Below are 18,994 nucleotides of genomic sequence, written 5' to 3'. Positions count from 1 at the left end.
TGAGTTCAATATTATTCTAAGAAAAATGCATTCAGGAAGAATTTTTTGTCATCACTTTTCAGGTGATTATGTATGTATAGTGTAGCCGTAACTAATCCTTGATAGGGAACAATATGTCACTGACACAAATGACCTTGAGAAATTATTAAGGCTGCCTTATCTGGGCGTTTATTTAATGGACATTTCCAAAACCAAGACAAAACAACACACTGTGCCTTTGATGATTCTTGAGACATCCAAAAGGGAAATATAACAGTAGTGCACTACTTCCATACCAGATGCTATACTATGTATTTCACATAATTTAATTTTAATTATCATATCCATTCTTCAAAAATATACATATATAAATATAATTTATTTGTATGTAACTAAAATGTTATAGTCAGTGAATTATATAGAGTTAAAATCATACTATTTATTTTGATTCTAAAACATCAAAAGGTATTAACCACATCAGATGTTACAAACTGTCCAACCTAGTCCAAATGAATTGTATATTGCATGTGTACTCCAATATGTATTTTCCCCCCACAGTGTGTATTCTGTGGTTGTTAGAATTTGTTAACAACATTTAAAAATTTCACAAAGAAACCCAGATTTTCAAACTTTTGAAATAATAGTAATCTGGCAGTATTGGGCTGCACAATAATGTGTGTTCGTGTGTGTGTGTGTGTGTGTGTGTGTATTCCTTGGTATGTTTCTAGTTAGAGAAATAGTAAATTAATCAGTGATAGTTTTTAATAAAAAGTGTGGTGGCATAGTAGCCTCAAATATAAAACATACTCTCTTTAAATTTTAGAGGTATCTGTGTGTGTGTGTGTGTGTGTGTGTGTGTGTATACATACATATATATGTATATATTCCTCTTAACAAATGAGCTTAGGGTAATATACAGAGTAACTTTGTCACAGTGTAGTGCAGAGGGAGGCAAGGCCCAGTGAAAGAGTTAGAAAGCATGAGTTTAATGATGGTTGTGCCTATTGCTTGTTAAGGGGGCTTTGACAAATGATTTAAATTCTGAATCCAGCTAGATTTCCTGAAATTGGACAAACTTACAGTCCTAGGTGTAGACCACTAAGTATATAAGAAACTAAAAATTAGATAATGCATATTATGGCAATTTGAGAAATAAAAAGTGAATAGCTTTAGTAGACTGTGTCCAAGATGATGACTGAGCATCAGACATGTCCCTCTGAAAGGCAGAAAAAGATTAAATGAAAAATATAAAGCCAAAAAGAAACTCATAAAAAGGAATGTAGTCTAGTGGCAGCAATATACTAGAAAGTTTGAGGAAACCCTCTGAAATAGAAAGGTGTTGGGATCAGGCTGATAGGCAAAAAATACTGGAGAGGAAACTCTGAGACTTTTCTACAAAATCATTGTAGAAATCATTTTCTACAAAAGTGGTTAATAATGTGCACAGAGATGCTTCCAGAATGTTTATCACATCAGTATTTAGCACGGAATTTGGAAGCAAACTTTCACTCTCATCAAAATACGTTCTTTAATAAATCATGCCATGTAAATACTTTGGGACATTAACGAAACCATTAAAATGATATTACAGAATTGTATCCATTAATATTAAAGCTGAAAATCACATTTTTAATTTATTCAGGAAACAGTTACTCAGCTCCTATTATGAATTGGGTAGTATTATGGGTGCTAAAATGCCAATGGTGATCCAAAACTATCATGACTTTAGCCCCCTTTGGGTTTATGGCCTGTTACATGAAAAACCTCAATCAAGTAAATATGCATATAAATGAATGTGAAGTTACAACTATGAAGCACTGTAAAAATAAGTGTGGTCTTAGCAAAGTATGCAAAAATGGTATCTGCTCTAATTGGCCTTCCTACAATCTCTAGGATGGGAGACTTAAGAACTAACTGTGTGCATTCAGGGGTTAAGAATATAGGGGAGGTCAAGAAAGATAAAAAAGGTTATATGGCTTTTTTTAAAACCTAGAAACGGAAATAGGCATAGGTGGCTAGAGGTTAGAGAATAACAGTGATTGTCGGAGATGTTGAACTGGAAAAAAAGGAATTATGAGAGATTTGTCAGCAAACATTAAATATTTCCTCTGTATTAAGCATTATACAGTTATTACATAAAATACTCTCAGAAACTTTTGAGGTAGATGAGGTAGATATGGCTATTTTCATTTCTACAGATAACAACACTAAAATTAAAAATTTGCCCCTGATTACACAGTCCTGGCAGGGCTGGGCTTTGCATCCAGATTGAATCTTATTCACTGTGTTATATTCACTTTTAAGACAGACCATAGGTCTATTTATGAGATTCCAAACATTAAATTTCATCCTAAAAATAAGGTAAAACCATCAGCCTGTTGTCATTTACATACATTCCTCTGATGTTTGTGGTAAGGAGTTTTTAAGAGAAGCAAGAAAGACTACAGCGAGATCAGTTACAAGTTACTATGCAGGGAAGAGATCATGATAGCTTGAACCAGAGAGAGGACAGTAAAAATGGAGAAAAGATGAAATGGGTAACAAGCAAATTAGATCATCTTTGTGATTGATTTGTTGCAGAGAAGTGTGAGGAAGGTGTTAAAGGGGTCTCAGATTTATGATGGGGTGCCTGGTGGCTTAGTTAAGAGTCTGACTCTTAATTTTGGCTCCGGTCATGATATCATGGTTTGTGAGTTCAAGCTCCGCATTGAGGTCTGCACTGACAGTGCAGAGCCTGCCTGGGATTCTCTCCCCACTCTCTCTTCATCTCTCTCTTTTCTCTTCTCTTCTCTTCTCTTCTCTTCTCTTCTCTTCTCTTCTCTTCTCTTCTCTTCTCTTCTCTTCTCTTCTCTCTCTCTCTCTCTCTCTCTCTCTCTCTCTCAAAATAAATAAACTTAAAAAAAAAAACAGAGGCATCAGATTTTGACTGATAACTGTATGAAAGGAGAGACCCTTCCCTAAGATGGGTGACCCTGAACAAGGACCAAGTGGTTGATTGGTCCAGGTGGTTGATTTTCATATTGCTGAGTGCTTTTGAAATATATAAATGTTGAAACCAAAGCAGATGAATATATAGAGCTGGAACTTGATAGTAATAATTGGACTAAAGATGTAGATTGGTGACTCAGCTGTGGATAGTTGATAGTTGAAACTGTGGACTTAAATGAAATTACCTAGGGAAATATATTAATGGATACAGATACATGTAAATCAAATATTAAGAGTAATTGTTTCTGAGTCGGTATAAGTATTCTATATACTTTTTTTCTTTACCTGTGTCTATTTTTATTTATTTACTTTTTGTGTCAAGTTTTCATTTAAATTCTAGTTACTTAACATACAGGGCAATGTTGGTTTCAGAAGTAGAATTTAATGATTCATCACTTACATACAGCACCCAGTGCTCATCACAAGTGCCTTCCTTAATGCCCATCCCCCATTTAGCCCATCCCTTGTTTGCCTCCCCTACTTTTAAAAAAGTAATCAGCATATCAGGGCGCTTGGGTGGCTCAGTCGGTTAAGTGTCTGACTCTCGATTTCAGCTCAGGTCATGATCTCACAGTTCGTGGGATCAACCCCCAGGTTGGAGTTTGTGGTGGCAGTACGGAGTCTGCTTGGGATTCTCTCTTGCCTCTCTCTCTGCCCCTTCCCTGCTCATGAGTGTGCATGCTCTCTGTCTCAAAAAAAAAAAATAGAAAAAAAACTTGAAAATGTAATCAATACATTGTTTTCTGTGGATCAAAATTAAATAACTTTATTCAGCCTTATTGAGATATAGAGAACAAATAAAATTGTAATATATTTGAAGTGTGTAACAAAATGATTTGTCATATGAATACATTGTGAAAGAACTCCTTCCCTCCATCCTTTCATGGAGGAGAAACATCTATGTATTAATTAACACATCCACTGCTTCATATTTACCTTTTTTGTTTGGTTTTGGTACATCTAAGTTCTCCCCTCTTAGAAAATTTTAATTATATAATAGTGTGTTATCGACTGTAGTTACCATGTTATACATTAGATCCTCAGAAATTATTCGTCCTAAACTGAAAGTTTGCATCTTTTTTTTTTATCAACCCCTCCTTATTTCCCCCACTCCACAGCCATTGACAACCAGCATCCTACTGTTTCTCTGCATTCAACTTTATTTTTCAGATTTCATGTATAAGTGGTACTATGCAATGTTTGTCTTTCTCTATTTGACTTATTTCATTCAGAATAAGGCCTCTAGGTTCCATCTGTGTTGTTGCAAATGGAAGGATTTTCTTCTTTTTTAAGGTTGTATCGTATTCCATTGTATATATTTGCCACCTTTTGTTTATCCACTCATCCATAGATGAACACTGAGGTTGTTTCTATACTTTGGCCTTTGTGATATAAAAGGGGATATGAAGAGATATAAAGATGTCTCTTTGAAACAAGGATTTAGTTTCTTTGGTTATATACCCACAAGTGGGATTGCGGGATCAAGTGGTAGCTCTATTTTTAATTTCTTGTAGTGACTGTACCAGTTTACATTACCACCAACAGTGGACAAGGGTTCCCTTTTTCCATATCCTTGCCAGAATTTGTTATATCCTGGCTTTTTCATAATAAATACCCTAAAAGCCATGAGGTGATAACTCATTGCAGTTTTGATTTGCATTTTCCTGATGATTAGTGATGTTGAGTACCATTTTATGTGCTCATTTGCCATTTGAATGTCTTTGGAAAAATGGGTACTCAGATCTTTTGCCCCTTTTTAAAATTGGTGTTTTTATTGTTGTTACTGAGTTGTATGAGTTACCTATATGTCTTGGATATTAGCCCCTTGTTAAGATATGTGGTTTGCAAATTCCCCCATCATTCCACAGGAATGGGACATTGTTTTGTTGATGGTTTCCTTTTCTAGGCAGAAGACTTTTAATTTGATGTAGGCCCCCTTGTTTGTTTTTGCTTTTGTTGCCTTCGCTTTTGTTATCAAATCTAAAAATTCATTGCCAAGACTGGTATCAAGTTCTTGTAACTCATTTGTTTTCTTCCAGGAGTTTTAGGTTTCAGGCTTTATTTTCAGGTTTTCAATCCATTAAGAGTTGTTGTTGTGTATGGTATAAGATGGTGGTCCATTTTCATTTTTTTGCTTGTGGCTCTTGTGTTTTCCTAACACCATTCATTGAAGAGACTATACTTTTCCTATTGTATATTTTCAGCTCCTTTGTTGAAAATTAACTGAACATAAATACATGGGGTTCTTTTTGTGCTATTTCTTTTCTATCGATTTTTGTGTCTAGCATACTATTTTTTTTTTTGAAAGTTTATTTATTGTCAATGCAGAGCCACATGCAGGGCTGGAACTCATGAACTGCAAGATCATGATCTGAGTCAAAAGGGACAGATGCTTAACTGACTGAGCCTCCCAGACTCCCCATAGCATACTATTATGATTATCATAGCTTGTAATATAGTTTGAAATTAGGAAGTGTGACGCTTCCAGCTTTGTTCTTTATCAATATTGCTTTGGATATTTGTGGTCTTTTTTGCTTTCACTCAAACCTTAGGACAGTTGTTTTTTTATTTCTGTAAAAAAAATGCCATCAAAATTTTGATAGAGCTTGCATTGAACTTCTTGATTGTTTTAGGTAGTACAGACATTATTTTTAAGTAGGTTCCCCACCCAACATGGGGCTCAACTCATGATCATGAAATTAAGAGTCACATGCTCTGCCAACTAAGTCAGCCAGGTGCCCCAGTATTTTTAACATTGGTTCTTCCAGTTCTTGAGCATGGAATATCTTTCCATTTATTTGTGTCTTCTTCAATTCTCTCATCAATGCCTTGTGATTTTCAGTGTACAGATTTTCCTGATTGGTTAAAGTTATTGTAAACATTGTATTATATTTGATGCTATTGTAAATGGGATTCTTTTTCCAATTTCTGTTTTTGTTTGTTCATTGTTAGTGCACAGAAAGGTAAATGGGGGTACCTGGATGGCTCAGTTGGTTGAGTGTCTGACTCTTGATTTTGGCTCAGGTCATTAACTCACAGTCATGAGATTGAGCCCTGCGTCAGGCTGCATGCTGAGCATGGAACCTGCTTGGGATTCTCTTTCCTTCTCTCTCTGCCCCTCCCTAATTCATTCTCTCTTGCTCTCTCTAAATAAATAGACATGTCAAAAAGAAGAAATGTAAATGTATTTTGTTTGTTAATTTTGTATCAGGCAACTTTTCTGAATTCATTTATTAGTCTAACAATTTTTTGGTGGAGTTTTTAGCATTTTCTACATGCAATGTCGTATCACCTGTAACAAAAAATTATACTTATTCCTTCTGGTTTGAATGCCTTTTATTTATTTTTCTTGGTTTACTTGCTCTGGCTATGGTTTCCAGGACTATTTTGAATAAAAGTGGCAAGAGTAGGAATCTTTGTCTTTTTCTGAATCTTAGAGGAAAAGTTTTCAATTTTCACCCTTGAGTATGATGCCGATTTGTGGGCTTGTCATTTATGGGCTTTATTGTATAGAGGTATGTTTCTTCTATACCCAATTTGTTTTAGTGTCTTTATCACAAAGTGATGTTGATTTCATCAAATATTTTTTTCTGTATCTGTTTAGGTGACCACATGATTTTTATCTTTTGTTAATGTGGTGTATCACATTTATTGATTTTCATATGTTGAACCATCCTTGCATCCCAGAAATTAATCCCACTTGATCATTGTATATGATCCTTTTAATGTAATATCCAATATTGTTTGAATATTTTTGTGAGAATTTTGCATCTGTGCTCATTAGGGATGTTGGCTTGTGGTTTTCTTTCCTTGTAGTGTCCTTATCTGCTTGATATCACGGTAATACTGGCCTCATAAAATGAGTTTGGAAATATTCCCTCCTCTTATTTTTCATGGAAGAGTTTGAGAAGTTTTGGTATTAAGTCTTCTTTAAATGTTTGCTGCAGTTCACCAGTGAAGCCATTTGGTACTGGTCTTCTCATTGTTGGGATATTTTTAATTACTGATTCAATCTCCTTGCTAGTAATTGGTCTGCTCTGATTTTATATTTCTTTCTGAAGAAAGAATGAATGTTTTCAGGAATTTATATATTTCATCTAGGTAAATGAAGTTTAAAAAATACTAAGGAAAAAAGTTAAAACTTATAATGATAGAATAAATATCATTGTACATCCTGCAAAGGGTAAAGGTGAGAGTTCAAGAATGGACCCAGGGTTTCATGTCTGGATTTAAGAGGCTTTTCTTATCTCATTCTTTTGCAGTACGTGTTCCATTTGGCTGATGACCATTTCCTCTGACTCTCTGATAGTATCATCTCCATCCAAACTCTCTCTGTCAAATATGTCACCTGACAGCAATGCAAGCTGTTGGCAGAACTCATCAACAAAGCTTGCATTCAGTTTCACTTACTCTTTGACAGAGTGTATATGATAAGCATCCTGTCACTTAGAATGCTGTTGTCATTTGCTGGTGTGCAGATTTAGTTGTCATGATGAAGTGAGCAAATTCTGGTAGTGGGTGAGCTAGACTCACTAAGTAGTATTTTCTGTCACAGTGTGTTTATCATGCACTATTTGCTGCATTCTTTACTAAGAAACTTAATTACTTAACAGCTCTAGATATATATCTTTGTGAGTTGTATATATGTGTGAATATATGCCAAGCTGTTATGTTGCATTTGACACATTTCTGCAAAGACACTGTGAGAAAAGGAAGGCAATGAGACCTTCTGTTTCTGTTTTGAGTCAGAAAAGCTGCCACTTAGTCATCATGTGGTTCTCTACTATATTTCCATGAAAATAATATCAGACATAGTAAACCCATATTTTTAAATTTAATGCTTTAAAATATACTGTCACTCTCCCAAAGCAAAACAAAACTTAACAAGCATGAACAAAATCTTCAAAATGTCAATGTAATATTGTGTTAAGTAATCGTATTTGGCTATGAAATACTTAATGCTTTTCAAATGAACTTCACTGAAGACTTCTATCTCTAACAGAGTTTATTAAAATGCTCATTTTGATTACTTATAACTGTTGTATCAATTTAGTATTTCCAATAGTGGTTAGAGTGAGCACAATTTAATTAAATATCTTGGAGGAGGAAATTGATTTCAGAGCAAAAGTTGCTGTTTGAAATTACTTAATTGGACCTCAGATTTTGCTTGTTAATGGAGTTACCTTTGTATAGCCAATTGTAATAGTTTAAGCTATCCATGTGGCATAATGGATGTGTTCCTGTCTATAGAACTACAAATTTCAAGTAAGTCAAAACATAACAAGAAATCACCAAACCAGAGCACATAAATATTGACTATGGATAGCAAAGCACATTTCATATTTATATTAAAAGTTGGAAACTCCATATAAATAGCCATGTTCCCAGGACATTCTTATATTCTCTGAATGCGGGGAAACTCTACGTCTTGCTTTATTATGCCATCAAAACAGGTGGATGGGATTGATCTTCTAAAGATTAAATTTTAAATTGTTGTTTAAAGTTCTATCTGAAGTATGATAGACATCCTTTTTCTCAAGTTACATAAAATATGTTCTGGATAATCTGAGTTATGTGAAGATGTAAGATTCTAGGAATTTAAGGAATTAAATTGTATTTTTCATTTCAGTACAGATGATTTTTAGCAGAAAACAATTTTTGGCAAAAAATTATTTACCAGAGTTAGGTTAGGTTTCAGAGCACATGAAATCATTTAGAAATAATTCTCTTGCAGTAAAGAAATTTGCTGATTCTTCCATTTGGAATTCAAACTTTTTTCCTTTTGTCAAGTTTATTGAGATTTACATACAGCAAAGTTCATTCTTGATAGTGAACAGTTCTCACGTTTGTCAGATGCATATCACAATTAAAATATAGAAGAGTTCCCCAAAACTCTGTGTGGGCCCTCTTTGGTCACCTTCCATGATTATCAGTTCTTCATAGGAACTGACACGTTTTTGTCTATAGTTTTGCCCTTTCCAGGTTGTCATAAAAATAAAATCATACAATACGTAGGCTTCTTTACTTAATATAATGCATTTGATTTTCATTCATGGTGTTGTATGTATCAATAGTCCTTTAGTTTTGGTGCTGAATAGCATCCCAGTGTATGGATATACCACAATTTGCCATTTTATGTTTTTGTTTTTGTTTTTTTTTTTTGTAGGTAGTGTTCCTATCATGAACACTTTCTATTAGCATTCTAAATATAATTTTGTGTACTTTTTTTTAGGATTTTTCTAATAAACTCTCATTATTTTAGTCTCTGGAAAGAGGGAGCTTTATAAACTTATTATATTATTGTAAACATTTACATTTTAGTATTACATTTAATGAAAAATGAATCATATTAGAAGAGATTATGTTGAAATCCTCAAGGTCTGGTAACACTTTATTGGTTGTACTTTTTGGAGGGTACATTTTTGGTATCAAAATGTAAAAAATGTGAAACTATAGACATATAAAGACTATGAGGAGAAAACTCTGCAGTGCTCTAACACTGCTTATGGTTTGCTGGAAAAGAAATACAATGAGTACTTATTTCAATCTCTAATGTCTGTACACTCAGACTCAAGGATTGAGAACTAATGACTTAACCTGAAAGTTTTAAAAGTGAGATGAAAATTAGTTAAAATTTAATTAACTGAGTTGGGAGAAGCAAGCTGACGCTATGGAGTGTGGGATGAGAAAGATGATTCAATATTCCAAACATTAAAAAAGAAGGATGAAAACTGTAATTTATTATTTGAACTCACTTCCTGGGAGTTCTCTACTTTTATTAGCCTATATACAACCGTGTTTCAAGTAGAATTAAAACTGAGACATTTAAAATTCTGCAGTAGAAAAGTTGCATGGGTGTATAGACTAAAAAATAAATTACTTGCATATAATTAGCAATCTAAGTTTATGAAATACAGAAAAGTGGGGCACCTGGGTGGTGATTTCGGCTCAGGTCATGATCTTATGGTTCATGAGAAATAAATAGATGGTAGATAGATAGATAGATAGATAGATAGATAGATAGATAGATAAAATAAATAAACATTGAAAAATTACAGAAAAGTAACTCTAAACTCAGTAGCTTAAAACAAGAATGCATATTTTTTTTACTTTTATTAAATCTATGTGAAAATATAGTAACATGCTTTCTACTTACAAATGAGTCTGCCTGTCCTATGACACACATATTTCTAATATTTTTGTTGTTAATACTCCTCACATATTCCCATGAAGAATTTCGAGTACCTCATTTATACTGCAATTCATATTAATATTTAAGTTTTATTACAAGTTATATGTTGATTTAGAGCTAGAAGGGAGTTTAGAAAAGATCCTAATAAAACACCTCATTTTCTGGAAAAAAAACAAAAACAAACAAAAAACAAAAGACAAAACAAAACCTCTCTCTTGAGTAGTTAGTGAACAGAAGAGTTCCAAGGTTATAAGAGCTCCAACTCTCAGTTCTGATGAACTTTTCCTATTCCTTATTGCATCACTAAGATACAATGAAAATCACCAGATACAATGTTCTGTACTTTTGTTTGGAACAAACTCTTTCATTCAAGAAGTAGAGACATATTAAGTAAATTTGGCCTCTTGGTTCACTTTTTTTCTGTAATTCTCCTCTTGCTCTCTCCTCGTACCCCCAGAGCCATTACTGTAGGTCATTCCCACCCTACCTCTTGTCAGACCAGTGGTTCTCATACTTTAGTGGCTGTAAGTGTCATCTGGAGAGTTAATGCACACAGAAGCCCAAGCTCATATGGACAGGACCTTTAGATTTGTACAAATTTTGTGTATGATTTTCATGCTCACTAAAGTTGCAAGCCTTAGAGTCCTACGTGTGCATCCGCATGGGCCCTTCCAGTCTTTCTCACTCTGCCTAATCAAGAGAAAATGCTTTGGTGGGCACAGTCTTTGTAATGCCTAGTCTATTTTTGTTGTTTTTGTCCTAAATCAGTGTCATTGGCACTCATTGGACAGAGTCACACTTTCTGCCTTAGTATTTAAGAACCCTGGCCCATCTTTCTAGCCTGTGTCCCTTTACTTCAGCACCACTGAACTCCTTACCTTTGGGAGGCAATATTAAAAGTGTGGTTTCAGCTCTTAAAGACTTGACTTAACATAGTTACTCTTAATAGATGTTTTCTTGGCTTGCATTTTTTCTTTAGAAAAACAACAGCAACAGAGCTTTTTATGAGCTATGAATATACATAATATGTTGAGTCTAGGGACGAAGGCACTTGAGTTAATCTGTGGGTACTTATATGGCAGGCTCATCCCCAAAAGTGTCATGTTGTCCCTTTTCTGATTATTTTGCTGATGATGTATCAATTGACCCTTTGCTTTGAGTTTGCACATAATTCAATACCCAGGTTTGATTTCACAGACTCCCTGAAGCCTTTTATGGCTTCCCTAGTGTTATATATTCTCTTCCTCCTCTGCACATGTGTACAATGGTCATGTGGCCACTGTTATGAAAGAAATTCTGACATTGTGAGTGTATTTTCTACAGTATCCTCACACAAGGCAAATGAGCCAATTTTATTCCTTTTCATAATCACTGCACATGACAAGCTCCCTAAAATGCATATTGAATTCAGTGAATACACTCATTTTGAGCTCTTAATCTGTACAGCATTAATATTTCCCAATAATCATAATAACAGCTGCTGGTTCAGTAGTTAATGTGTACCAGCCTTATTAAGAATGTTATGCATATATCATTGGATATCCTTAGAACAACCACACTGAGATGTAGGTTTCTTAACTCCATTTTAAATACAGAGCAATTTGAGACCCAAAAAAGTTAAGTAACTTAATTTGTTACACTAGCTGTTAGGGACCAGAGCTGGGTCATAAATAGAGACACTTACTAACTCTATTGAAAGTGTCCATGATCATCTTAATATTGGCTGTAAATTACCTTTTTTTAAAAAAAAAATAACTTAAAATGGCAAAGGCAGTAAGTAAGATATGACTATCTCGACATATCTTAAAGGCTTACAATGAAAGAATTTATTCTGTAATACAAAATCAAAGGTGATCTTCCAAACAAGATCAAGGGTTATAATTGTGTTAGACCACGTGTGTGTATGTGCTTGCGTGTGTGTGTGACATTTGTCTATGTGCAATTCAACTGCAGTTAGACAGGTGGTATTATTTTCTCCAGTAACTGCTTCCACTGTGCTTTCTGAAAGAAAACGGTCTGATTCCATATTTCAGGCACATTTTGTTATATAAAGAATCCCATTTTTATAAGACCTGCTTCTAGGACATCATTTAAAGATACAGCCCCGAATATGATTCTTAGTTCTGTCCCTTCCAACCCAGTACAGGCTAGACCTGACTGCATAGGCATCTTTTGGGTTGCCGAAGTCTGTTATTTCCCAACCCGCTTCCTTTGTTCCCTACTTTCCCTTCTGGTGTTCTATTTTATAGGGAACATTTCAATGTGAGTTCCCTCTGTCAGTACATTTGATAGCTCTTAGAGACTTTGGGCATCCCCTCTAGGGTTTCCTGGCATAGAGACTCTGTTTCTGCCAAGAGCAAGTCCCAGCAGAGCCTGTCACAGATGGGAACCTTTCCCCAGTTTGCAACCCTCTTGTGGGTGTGCATAGGATCCTAATCTCCACGTAACTTCTATAGCATCCTCTGACTCAGGCAAAACTCATATATCTTTCCACACCCAATGTGGGAACACAGGCTCTCCTTTTCTCTACCCCACACACATATACCCTGTCTTTGTTCTTCTGTCTCTCTCTTGACCCTTCTCCTGCCACAACGGTAACAGGTGGCTTTGAAACAAAATTTCAGACATGAGATGTAAGGTAATCCACAAATCAGTAAGAAGTTTAGTGAAAGGAATGGGGGAAATGCTTTCATGTTACTTCAACCTTAAAGCAAGGGTTGAATTCTAGTGATGGGATGGAGTTGGAAAATGGCTGGTTTGTTTTTTTTTTTCCAAATTCAGTCATTCCTCAGCTTTATTATCCAGATCAGTATTTATCATTTTTATCTCTGGGCCAAAGTAGGAAATGCATTATGCATCATAATTAAATTATCTGCCTCTATTCCTGTCTTCTATGCACACAGACCTCTGAAATATTTTTTTTAAACCTAATACTTTCCTAAGGGGCCTGAGTGGCTCAGTCAGCTAAGCATACAATTCTTGATTACAGCTCAGGCCGTGATCTCACAGTTTGTGAGACTGAGCCCTTTGTAGGACTCTGAGCTGACAGTGTGGAGCCTGCTTGAGATTCTCTCCTCTCCCTCTCTCTGCCCCTCCTCCACATGCATGCACCCTTGTGCACAAGTTCTCTCTCTCTCTCTCTCTCTCTCTCTCTCTCTCTCTCTCAAAATAAATAAATAATAAAAAACTAATACTTTTCTGTACTACATACCCTGCACTATAATTTTGGTTTCTATCAGTTTTCATTCATTCCTATCAGTTCATTCATTCCTATCAGTTTTCCAGACATTTATTTCATGACCCACTAACCTGATTAGATAACCTTTGAATGGATCAAGTTCCACAGCTTATAAAACAAGGCTGTAGAAGGTAAAGACTAATAAACATGTTGGCCTTTCTCTCCCTGATACAATGGATTCTCAGATCAACAGCTGGACCTTTCTAAAATTTGCCCTGAAAATTTTAGAATCTTAATCTGCAGTAGTTTCTCTGCTGTGATCCCTGCACTACTGGGGAACATTTAGAGCAAGGAAAAGAGCAGCAGTATGTCATGGCATGTGCTCATCGTGGCCACTTTGATTGGTGGGTGGCTGGGTGTGTGTATGTGTACTTATGTTTATTAATACAATTTTATTGTTTTCCGTGAATGTGATGATAATGTATACTCTGGAACTATTCTTGAAACATATAAATGAATAAATTACCCACTCTTACTCATACAGAGTAAGCATTATTTCAGATCTTTCTCAGACCCTAGACAGTACACGAACTCACTCATGCACCCTTGTATTTTAGTAGTCTTTTTATTTCTGCCAGGGCTTTCTTGATTCTAGAAGTTGCTCATCCTGGAAATATGACCTTGACATAAAAGTCAGCTCTTGCTCTGAAGTTTAAACTGGCATCTCCCTATTGCCTTGAAGGGTAGATTTATGCTTTCTCTGGGATAAGAACATGATCTTTAAACTCTATTAGCCTTTCTCTACCTCTCTCTCATTTAACATGAAAATGCTTAGGTTTTTCTTTCCAACTTTCTTTTTTTTTTTTTTTTTTAGCTTTTATTGTATACTTGCTAATTTTATTCTCAGTGTGACCTCTCAGATATCCACAGGGAAAGGCAAATTGCTCCAGAAAACCCCTGTGCAAGGGGAAGTTCAGAAAACAGACTTCTCTTTGTAAGAATAATATGGGCTGGAAAATGGTTCACAGGGGCACATAAAACCCTCTGGATACCAAGAGTGAAGGAGAGTAGACGTAATGATCTGGACAGGAAAAATAGTAATAAAGACTTTGCCTCAATCATTTTTTAAGTATTTATCATTTGAGTTATTGGGGTGTGGGTCTCTGGTTTCCAATTTGCAAAAGCAAGAATCCATAGATGGAGGGATACTGTCTGGTACAGACTCATTTAAAGCATTGCAATTCCATTTTAACATCAAGTTGCCTTACTTGATTATTTCAAAGCCAAGGATAGGATGCCGATTTCTGAGTGCCCCAGTTTATCCTAAAGTTGAAATGTAATGCTGTGACCCCAAGAAGTACAATTTGCGGGATGGCTTTGTCAGTGCTTGGTTTGGTCTCATGGGCAGTTTCTCAGTGAATTGTTTAAATTGCTAAGCGCCAACTATCATTCCTTATCTCAAAACTAAAATTAAAGCTTTACTCTTGGCAAAGGAGTACACGAAAAAAACAACCAAAACAAAACCTATATGCATTCCCCCTTTTATACACACACACTCTCAAAGTTCTCTGTCAGTGTCTGTGATGACAGTTGTAAAGGTCTATCAAGTATATTTGCCTGAGACGATGCTAAACATTCTTGTTAAATCCTCAAAACAGTATTTTGAGATAAATATTATCATTTTTTTTTTACAAATACAATTAAAAAGATTTGAGAAGTTTCTTACTGATCTAACATGCTGGTAGAGCTTTCAACCCACGTTCTCAAGAATATCCTCTGGGCGTGTGCTAGTGTGCAGGTGCCCTTTGCTAGTTAATAGTAGATACCTTTTCAGACATCTGGTCAGAATCTTGTAGTTGTTTAGTAATAATGAAGAGGAAGATGAATAATGAAGAGGATCAGCTAATCCTTCAACCAAGTGATTTCTCTGGTCCTCTTATTTCCAGGCAACATGTTTGTATTAGTAATAACTCCCTAAGCAAGTGTCAGGAGCTCTCATTTGCTCTCATTTCTACAGCAGACTTTACTAACAGATTATAGCAGTCTTTCCAGTGGAATCCTTCATAAACAGCACTTAAGCCACCCATCAGCAATCAGTTGTGAGTGACATCAAAATTGAAACCGTTGTGCCATTCTGGCCTTCTCCCATCCAATGACTCTTCTACTCTGATGTTTGAAAAGTAAGTTTTGAATTTTTAACTTGAATCTGTAAGAGATAGGTTGATTTGGATCAGGCACTTATTAGGTGTTATGCAGAATAAGCTGGTCAACTCATTGGATATCCTTTGTCATGGAAGGTAGATTAAGTTGGCTTTCCCTATTAACAAAAACAATAGTAACATCTTAGTGTTACAATGAGTTAAGAATTTTAGGAAAGCGCATTACATCTATATTCTTGATTTTAGGATTTGACTGAACAACTTGAGTTCAAAATAAAAATCTCATTGTTTCCCTCACAACCCCTTAATGTATAGCATCTAGCAACAACCACCACAATAATTTAAGTTCATTTATGTATTTTTTAAAGAAAGAGATAGTGAATGAGTGAGGGTGGGGCAGAGAGATGGGGGGTGGGGGTGTGGGGAGACAGAGAATCCCAAACAGGCTCCATACTGTCAGCACAGAGCCCAGCATGGAGTTCCAACTCACGAACCCTGAGTTCATGACCTGACCTGAAATCAGGAGTCTGATGCTTAACCGATTGAGATGTCCCACAGCCACCACAATAATAATAAAACTTTCCTGCCTTCCTACTGTGAAGCTAAGGTCTTTACTGACTACTCCCTATGCACTCAAATGCAATTTTCACAAAAATCTTATGTATGAATAGAGCCAAAATAACTACAATTTAACCTTCAGTAATATAGCTAATAACCAGAAAATCCTGAGCTAAATACCAGATTGCTTCTCTATCTTTAAAGCTTATTATGATACAACAGAGAACATAATGATAATAACAACTTTTCATAGCAAATGAGCTAAAATGAGCAGTTTTTCTAGTATCTCCAAGACTTTTTATGAACTGCATGTTTAAACATTTTGCTAGATTTTAATATTTTGATTATCCTTGGTAGCTGCAAATTTCCACTGTCTTTTTTCTTTTTCTTGAAAGAACACAACCCACCTCATCTGACATCCTCAGAATCTTGCTTTGTGCAGATTACTGATATAAAATAGTAATACACTTACTCATAAATATGTTCTTAGATATTATGATTAGCAGTGAATCAGCAAGAGCTCATTGAACTCCCTCTCCTCCCCATCAGCACTGGTGATGTTTGTCCTGTGAATTCTGTAGTCCTGGCACCATAATGAAAGGTATATCCAAGCTAGCCTTCTGCCATCAGCCAAGCCACTTCCAGCTTCACTGACTTTTCATTAGACTTATTTAGTTTCCTATTATATAGGAACACTTGATATTTTGGAATAGGACTGTCCTGATTTACATTTCATCTATCTGTTAATTGTTCAACTTGATCAGCTAATCCTTCTGTGCCTCAAATTTTATCTTGAAAGCAGGGAAGTTCTGGTCATAAAGTTGTCATAAAAATTTTAATATATTCATGAGAGATTCCTTTGAAATTATGAGGCTCATTGACTGTTATTACTATCCCAGGGACTACTATGAGGTAGACAACACATTGATGTATAATTTTAAACAGTTAAAAGAAAGTAAGACATGTAAGACAAACTTGAAGGGACAATATTTAATATAAAATTATTATTAATATTTATTATGTAAATCCTTAATGGTATTTGGTGACGTTTCTATAGCTTCACATGGACTTACTGTTTTTCACATAAATTATAATACATATATACACACGTATATTCATATATATATATGCATGCATACACATGAGAGTGTGTGTGTATGTACATAATGTTTTTTTGTGTTGTACTAACTACTGGGCATATATTTTGACTTCCAATTTACTGCAGGTAAGAGTTTTTACCAATGTTTTGCCTTAGTAATATATGGAAAATCATCTTGACAGCCTTTAGTATTAGTTTCTTGGCACCAGAATGCCTTATTGCTAAGCAGGTGACAACTATTTGTATTATAATTGTGGCAGCCTCCTATTTTTAGTACCAGTTTTGGTATAAGATCAATTACACACATTAATCCTAGTGATAGAACATCTTAGTGGCTAAACTTATAAAGCCTGGTAGTTCTGTTAAAGTCTGAAAATAAAACTATGCTTAGGTTAAAACAAAACAACATTAAAAAAACAAGTAAGGTTAGGAAAAAATATATTTTTATTTCCTCAGATTTTCATGTAATTATATATTTTTTTATATGTGCTATAGTAACAGAAACTGTAAAACTGGTCACCTGGTAAAGAGTTACGTTTTGATAACAGAAGATGAGTGAAAAATCTCATCATAATCTTTGACTTAGTTAATGGCAGCTATGGAAAACAATATACATAAGTTAAAAGGCCATAACCCATGCCACCATCAAGTATTTGATTTATCCAAATTTATATCAAAAAGTCTATTAGCTCAAATGTTGACCTCTCTTCTTTTTTCCCTTCTTATTTTTTTCTTTACCTACTTCTCTCCTCGTAGTCACCAGAGAATGCTTGTGGGCAGTAAGATAAATATTAGGTGGTGTTTTCGAACAATAGCTATGCTTGGCTGGATGAGGATTTGTGCAAAAAGTAGTTAGATGTGTTGGCTAAAGTGGATAATCTATGGATCAAGATAATACTCGAGTTTGGTTTACTACTTATAGTATCTGTCTTATTATTTTGAAATTCAAAATTAGTTTTAAGAAAATATTTTAAGATTCAAGTCTTTAATGTGTTGGCTACTTACTAATCTATCGAAAGTGGCATTTTGAAGTAAGAAACTAAATGCCATACAATAAATACATTAAAAGCCCATTTGATATTAAAAATAATTCTGTGAATTTATTTTTATGTGCTTTAGTATCAGAACTGAAGCTGTACGCAGTGGCAGTATCGTAGCAAATGAGGTTTATCTGAGGCGTGATTATTGCTAATAGTATCAGAACTGAAAATAAAGCCTTGTCAATCTATTAATATGTAAATAACTATATTATTTATATATATGAATGTCCAATATGATACACAGGTCTTTTAAAATCACTTCCACAATTGCTATAAATTAAGCCATATTGATAGCAATTTTTTTTCGCCAATATGAAAGTAATATAAAAATGTTTCTGGAAAAAAAAAGAAAAAGTGTTTCTGGGGGTGCCTAGGTGGCTCAGTCAGTTAAGTGTCTGACTCTTGGTTTCTGCTGTGGTCACGACCTCATGGTTTATGAGTTTGAGCCCTGCGTTGGATTCAGCAATGACAATTAGGAGCCTGCTTTGGATTCTCTCTCCCTCTGTCTCTACCCCTCCCCTGCTTGCAGTCTCTCTGTCTCTCTGTCTCTCTGTCTCTCTCTCTCTCTCTCTCTCTCTGTCTCTCAATAAATAAACACACAAATAAATAAATAAACTTTAAAAGAATGTGTCTAGCATTATAAGAATTGCAATGGAGGGCGTCTGGTTGGCTCAGTCGGTTGAGAGTCCGACTTCGGCTCAGGTCACGCTCTCATGGTCTGTGAGTTAGAGCCCCGCGTCGGGCTCTGTGCTGACAGCTCAGAGCCTGGAGCCTGTTTCAGATTCTGTGTCCCCCTCTCTC

At 35.2% G+C, this 18,994-nt stretch overlaps 1 protein-coding gene and 1 pseudogene across 1 annotated transcript in view; both read left to right on the top strand.

Moving 5' to 3' along the window:
• Positions 1 to 18,994, top strand: part of DPP10 (dipeptidyl peptidase like 10) — a 640,613-nt gene that overhangs the window by 57,072 nt on the left and 564,547 nt on the right. The window lies entirely within an intron of this gene.
• On the top strand, positions 18,285 to 18,440 carry LOC122482203 (annotated as a pseudogene).

The sequence above is a fragment of the Prionailurus bengalensis genome, chromosome C1, assembly GCF_016509475.1.
Source record: "Prionailurus bengalensis isolate Pbe53 chromosome C1, Fcat_Pben_1.1_paternal_pri, whole genome shotgun sequence".
Taxonomy (NCBI): Eukaryota; Metazoa; Chordata; class Mammalia; order Carnivora; family Felidae; genus Prionailurus; species Prionailurus bengalensis.
This window is presented reverse-complemented; position numbering and strand designations above follow the sequence as displayed.